The following is a 7,618-nucleotide window of genomic DNA, read 5'->3' on the forward strand; positions in this document are numbered from 1 at the left end:
ACAGTACAAGTTAACAGGTGAGCAGACAGTTGATATTTTGAAGTGTTTAGGCTCCACTGTAAGTAGGACCTACCGTAGTACATCATTTCCGAGTAGATCGTGTTTCAGAATTCATGGGCATTGCAGCATATTTATGTTCGGGGAAAGAGTGAATGCAAAACATTATTATATATTAACATTAGGGAGCCGTCGAAATGGACACAATTGTTACCAGGAGGAGAATGGGGAGGGTCATGCTTTTACAATTTCAATCAGGGGAGGGTTTAGTTTGGGGTCTTTTTTATTCCAGGGGAGGGTTTAGTTTGGGGTCTTTTTTATTCCAGGGGAGGGTTTAGTTTGGGGTCTTTTTTATTCCAGGGGAGGGTTTAGTTTGGGGTCTTTTTTATTCCAGGGGAGGGTTTAGTTTGGGGTCTTTTTTATTCCAGGGGAGGGTTTAGTTTGGGGTCTTTTTTATTCCAGGGGAGGGTTTAGTTTGGGGTCTTTTTTATTCCAGGGGAGGGTCATGTAATTTGTAATTGATTCAAAGTCCTATTGCTCGGGGTTTGAGAATTAGTTGCTTATTTTATTATTTTGTGTGTGCCCGATGAGGCCCTTCATCCCTGATTGTCTGCTAGGCAGCAATATCAAGTGGTTCTCGTGTGGTCTCAATCAAATTACACAGCCCATACTCCAGACCAGTGGTTCCCCCGTATGTACAGTACCAGTGGTTCCCGTGTTGGTACAGTACCAGTGGTTCCCCCGTATGTACAGTACCAGTGGTTCCCCCGTATGTACAGTACCAGTGGTTCCCCGTATGTACAGTACCAGTGGTTCCCCCGTATGTACAGTACCAGTGGTTCCCCCGTATGTACAGTACCAGTGGTTCCCCCATATGTACAGTACCAGTGGTTCCCCCGTATGTACAGTACCAGTGGTTCCCCCATATGTACAGTACCAGTGGTTCCCCCGTATGTACAGTACCAGTGGTTCCCCCCGTATGTACAGTACCAGTGGTTCCCCCGTATGTACAGTACCAGTCAAGTTTGGATACGCCTGCACATTTAAGTCATGTGTGTATCTGGTCATGTGTATGTCTGATCATGTGTGTGTCTGGTCATGTGTGTGTGTCTGGTCATGTGTGTGTCTGGTCATGTGTGTGTGTCTGGTCATGTGTGTGTATCTGGTCATGTGTGTGTGTCTGGTCATGTGTGTGTGTATCTGGTCATGTGTGTGTGTCTGGTCATGTGTGTGTGTCTGGTCACCAGTGTGAGGGCCTTCCTGACCCAGTGGGACCCATGGCCTGTAGGAGGGGGTGTGTCCCACTGTTCCCACGGAGCCATCTGAGCCCCAACCCAACTGGGTGGAATCATTACGGAAAGTGTTTGACAACCAAACCAAATGAGGATGGACCTACCTGGATTTGTTCAATAGAAACTTGGAGTAAATGCTTTCTGTTGCAAAACGTATTGATTACAATCCAGGTTGCAGTACCACAGCCTGGACGGCCTGGTGGTGTGGTGGTGATGGTCATTGTCCTGCTGACGGCAAAGTGCTTGTCGAGGTTAACAACCAGGAAGAGGAAGCAGGACTGACCGTGAGAGCAGAGCCACAACATTAATCTCCTTTAACTTTCAATTTCAGAAAATGGGTGTATAAAAAGTGTATACCAGTATTTCCTAAACACCTGAGGATTCCCAGCCATTTCACTTGTTCTATTCCACCACCAGCACACCTGGGTCTGCTTCAGTAGAGTAAACGGAGTGAAACAGCAACAGTCTCTGAGAATAAGGGAACTAAACGATCAAACATTTGAGGGACCGAATTTGGGTTGTGAAACATTTTGCTACGGACTAATGACCCCAGCTGTGTTAAGGAAATCAAGACTGTGAAAGCTGAACTGTGCCGAGTAAAACATTTTGCACAATGACCAACCCACAAGGCCTAAAAACTATCCCCCACAAGGCCTAAAAACCATCCCCCACAAGGCCTAAAAACCATCCCCACAAGGCCTAAAAACCATCCCCCACAAGGCCTAAAAACCATCCCCACAAGGCCTAAAAACCATCCCCACAAGGCCTAAAAACCATCCCCCACAAGGCCTAAAAACCATCCCCCACAAGGCCTAAAAACCATCCCCCACAAGGCCTAAAAACCATCAACCACAAGGCCTAAAAACCATCCCCCCAAAGTTGAATCTACATAAAGTTCTTCATACACGAGTTGTCATGCAGTCAAAATGCCGTTCTGACCTTGTGTGCGAAGTCAAATGGCACGGACAAATCAATACGAAAATAGATGTTTTCAGCAATGGAACCAAAAGCACATTATCATTGTGTTTACTTGATAGCTACCTATACAAATAGCTAGCTAGAACAAAGTGTTAATAAGATAAATTCATTTAAAAAGATTAAAAGCAATACAAATAAGTTCTCCAGTAGCCACATTTATCCAATGGGTGTCTCCATATTACCTTGTTCTCACATCACACGCTCCTCTCCTCTCACACGCTCCTCTCCTCTCACACGCTCCTCTCCTCTCTCACACTCCTCCCCTCTCTCCCGCTCAACCCCTCTCACACGCTCCTCTCCTCTCACACGCTCCTCTCCTCTCACATGCTCCTCTCCTCTCACTCAAGTGACTCGCCGGCAGTACTCTCTCAACACATCCCCTCCATCCCACCAGTCAGTCGCTCAGCAACAGCACATCCCCTCCATCCCACCAGTCGCTCAGCAACAGCACATCCCCTCCATCCCACCAGTCGCTCAGCAACAGCACATCCCCTCCATCCCACCAGTCGCTCAGCAACAGCACATCCCCTCCATCCCACCAGTCGCTCAGCAACAGCACATCCCCTCCATCCCACCAGTCGCTCAGCAACAGCACATCCCCCTCCATCCCACCAGTCGCTCAGCAACAGCACATCCCCTCCATCCCACCAGTCGCTCAGTAACAGCACATCCCCTCCATCCCACCAGTCGCTCAGCAACAGCACATCCCCTCCATCCCACCAGTTGCTCAGCAACAGCACATCCTCCATCCCACCAGTTGCTCAGCAACAGCACATCCCCCAGTCGCTCAGCAACAGCACATCCTCCATCCCACCAGTCGCCAGCAACAGCACATCCCTCCATCCCACCAGTCGCTCAGCAACAGCACATCCCCTCCATCCCACCAGTCGCTCAGCAACAGCACATCCCCTCCATCCCACCAGTTGCTCAGCAACAGCACATCCCCTCCATCCCACCAGTTGCTCAGCAACAGCACATCCCCTCCATCCCACCAGTCGCTCAGCAACAGCACATCCCCTCCATCCCACCAGTCGCTCAGCAACAGCACATCCCCTCCATCCCACCAGTCGCTCAGCAACAGCACATCCCCCTCCATCCCACCAGTCGCTCAGCAACAGCACATCCCCCTCCATCCCACCAGTCGCTCAGCAACAGCCTGCCTCACAGTAAAATGAATAGATGGTGGCCGCAGTGCAATTTAGAAGTAGCCCAAAAACCTGCAACCAATATATTTTGTTTTCAAAGTAGCCTAATTTACAGGAACACTGCAAACATAGAAACCCTGGTTGTGTGCCTTTTTCAGTGTCAGAGTTGTAGCAGGGAGTGTAATACCATACCAACCACACTACACCACACCAACCACACTACACCAACCACACTACACCAACCACACCACACTATACCAACCACACCAACACAACCACACCACACCAACCACACTACACCACCCACACCACACCAACCACACTACACCAACCACACTACACTACACCAACCACACCAACACACCACACCAACACAACCACACCACACCAACACAACCACACCACCACACCACACCAACCACACCAACACAACCAGCCCATTTAGTGGATGACAACTCAACATTTATTATACAGAAAAAACATCTGATCCGGTCGTGTTCCGAAGCGTTCTGGGGTTAAAGGTCAGTCAGTGGTCAGACTTCTTTGGGGGGAAGAGAGCGTACTCTACAGTCAGAGCCACAGCGAAGGCAGCGAAGCCCCATTTAAAGCCCCTCAGCATCACGTCTCCCAGGGATACAGGACGACTGAAGCCTCCCACGTACCTCCACACCTCGTTACTGTGGGAGAGAGAAACATCAGTATCACACAGAGCCTACAATCTACACACGGTACTCGTAACGACGCCGCGTGCCCGTAACGCGCCGCGGTGCCCGTAACGTCGCGCGGTACCGTAACGTCGCCGCGGTACCCCGTGCCGGCCCGCGGTGCCCGTAACGCGTCGCGGTACCCTGCACGACGCGCGCGGTGCCCGTAACGTGGCCCCGCGGTGCCCGTAACGACGCCGCAGTACCCGTAACGACGCGCGGTACCCCGTAACGACGCCGCGGTACCCCGTAACGACGCCGCGGTGCCCCGTAACGACGCCACGGTACCCGTAACGACGCCACGGTACCCGTAACGAAGCCACGGTACCGTAATGACGCCACGGTACCCGTAATGACGCCACGGTACCCGTAATGACGCCACGGTACCCCGTGACGCCACGGTACGCCACGGTACTCGTAACGACGCCACGGTACCCGTAACGAAGCCACGGTACCCGTAATGACGCCACGGTGCCCGTAATGACGCCACGGTACCCCGTAATGACGCCACGGTACCCGTAATGACGCCACGGTACGCCACGGTACCCGTAACGACGCCACGGTACCCCGTAACGACGCCACGGTACCCCGTAACGACGCCACGGTACCCCGTAATGACGCCACGGTACCCCGTAATGACGCCACGGTACCCCGTAATGACAAAACAACTTTTTTTTTGTTGACATTTTTGCAAATGTATTTAAAAGAATAAACTGATATTACATTTCCATAAGTATTCAGACCCTTTACTCAGTACTTTGCTGAAGCATCTTTGGCAGCGATTACAGCATTGAGTCTTCTTGGGTTTGACGCTACAAGCTTGACACACCTGTATTTGGGGAGTTTCTCCCATTCTTCTCTGCAGATCCTCTCAAGCTCTGTCGGGTTAGATGGGGAGCGTCGCTACACAGCTATTTTCAGCTCTCTCCAGGTCTCTAAGTCCAGGCTCTGGCTGGGCCACTCAAGGACATTCAGAGACTTGTCTCGAAGCCAATCCTGGGTTGTCTTGGCTGTGTGCTTAGGGTCGTAGTTCTGTTGGAAGGTGAACCTTCGCCCCAGTCTGAGGTCCTGAGCGCTCTGGAGCAGGTTTTCATTGAGGATCTCTACACCTGGCTCTGTTCATCTTTGCCTCGATCCTGACTAGTCTCTCAGTCCCTGCCTCTGAAAACATCCCCACAGCATGATGCTGCCACAACCATGCTTCATCATAGGGATGGTGTCAGGTTTTCCTCTAGATGTGACGCTTGCCAATCAGACCAAAGAGTTAAATCTTGTTCCTCATGGTCTGAGAGTCCTTTAGGTGCCTTTTGGCAAACCCCAAGTGGGCTGTCATGTGCCTTTTACTAGGAGTGGCTTCCCTTCTGGCCACTATCATTTAGGCCTGATAGCAAAAGTTCTGAATACTTATGTAAGTAAGGTATCCATTTTTACATTTAAGTCATTTAGCAGACGCTCTTATCCAGAGCGACTTACAAATTGGTGCATACACCTTATGACATCCAGTGGAACAGCCACTTGCATCTTTTTCTATTTTTAATGAATTTACAAACATTTCTAAAACCCTGTTTTCGTTGTCATTATGGGGTATTGTGTGTAGATTGCTGGGGGTTTTATATATTTTTAAATCCATTTTAGAACAAGGTTGTAATTTAACAAAATGTGAAAAAAGTCAAGGGGTCTGAATACTTTCCGAAGGCACTGTACATGTACACATCTTTAATGCAACAATCTCTCTCTCTCACCGTGCCCATGGGTCCTTCAGTCCTCTAGCCGCCAGCCTCTGCTGTGTGAACTCCAGAGGCGTTCCTCGACCTTCCACCGCTTAACGTCTGGCAGGTTTAATTACTGCCGTGGTCTCCTCCCATCCTAACACACAGCGGGGTTGAGTTGTGGAACTAGCTAGCTAAAGTAGTTCATGAAAGCATACAGGACACACCACAGATTGTAAGAATATTTCATAGTACCATAGAGATGTTAGGTTTCCATGATCAGATACTCTTGGATTGTACTGTAGTTAGCTAGATAACTAGCACAGCCTGCCGACTAGGGAGCTAGCAAGCTAGTTAGCCTGCTTTTAACATTAGCAGAGGACCTCGGGAAGCAGCAATGACACATTTAACCATGAAACAATTAAATCTAAGTCTTCATTAGTACAACATATTTATATATCAAACACTTACGTTTTATTTCATGTTTTTGTAATAGTATAAACGCGTAACGGTTGTACCTGTCTGTTTGTGACCTCTGTTGTGGATGAAGCACTTCGACAATTGCATCTGATGTACGGCACTGCTACGGTACACGAAAGAGACCACACTTAGTACGTCTTTTGTCGGAGCGCAAACAATCCAGTGTATTTTTGTCGGTCAGAACCATAGTCTGGACAGAACTAGGGATGTACATTCCCTTTCAAGGCGATACGGGAACGATACATTTTAGTTTGAAGCGGTTCAGTTTGATTAGGGGACGAATCGATGCATTAACATATGTTATATTTAATTAACTAGGCAAGTCAGTTAAGAACAGATTCTTATTAACAATGACCGCCCACCCCGGACGACGCTGGGCCCAGTTGTGCGTCCCTATGGGACTCCCAATCACGGCCGGTTGTGATACAGCCTGGATTCGAACCAGGGAGTCTGTAGTGTCGCCTCTAGCGCTAAAACGCAGTGCCTTAGAACTCTGAACCAGGGAGTCTGTAGTGATGCCTCTAGCGCTAAAACGCAGTGCCTTAGAACTCTGAACCAGGGAGTCTGTAGTGATGCCTCTAGCGCTAAAACGCAGTGCCTTAGACCTCTGAACCAGGGAGTCTGTAGTGATGCCTCTAGCGCTAAAACGCAGTGCCTTAGACCTCTGAACCAGGGAGTCTGTAGTGTCACCTCTAGCGCTAAAACGCAGTGCCTTAGACCTCTGAACCAGGGACTCTGTAGTGATGCCTCTAGCGCTAAAACGAAGTGCCTTAGACCTCTGAACCAGGGACTCTGTAGTGTCGCCTCTAGCGCTAAAACGAAGTGCCTTAGACCTCTGAACCAGGGACTCTGTAGTGATGCCTCTAGCGCTAAAACGCAGTGCCTTAGACCTCTAAACCAGGGACTCTGTAGTGATGCCTCTAGCGCTAAAACGCAGTGCCTTAGACCTCTAAACCAGGGACTCTGTAGTGATGCCTCTAGCGCTAAAACGCAGTGCCTTAGACCGCTGCGCCACTCGGGAACCCAGATTACAAACATTAAACGTTCCATTCTAAATGACTGCTGCTGATAGAACTCATGATGTCGCCTGGTGAAATCACCATCACCCACTAATTAACTTGTCATTTTTGCAGATTAAATGTTTGAGCTGCTAATGAATCAATATTTATCGGTTTAATTAGCTATATGACATAGCAAATGAATATATAGCACAAATTTGTATTTCACCCCCATCTCAAAACCAAATAATTTCACAGTTCAGGGAAGGTTTTAGTGTGATTATCTTCGGCCATGCAATTGCAGCTCGCAAAAGT

General features: G+C 49.1%; 1 pseudogene; it reads right to left on the minus strand.

Moving 5' to 3' along the window:
- Positions 1-3,852: 3,852 nt before the first annotated feature.
- LOC127925230 (NADH dehydrogenase [ubiquinone] 1 beta subcomplex subunit 3-like) lies at positions 3,853-5,981 on the minus strand (annotated as a pseudogene).
- Between the last annotated feature and the right edge of the window lie 1,637 nt (positions 5,982-7,618).

Source organism: Oncorhynchus keta, unplaced genomic scaffold (genome assembly GCF_023373465.1).
Source record: "Oncorhynchus keta strain PuntledgeMale-10-30-2019 unplaced genomic scaffold, Oket_V2 Un_contig_5349_pilon_pilon, whole genome shotgun sequence".
In the NCBI taxonomy this organism is placed as follows: Eukaryota; Metazoa; Chordata; class Actinopteri; order Salmoniformes; family Salmonidae; genus Oncorhynchus; species Oncorhynchus keta.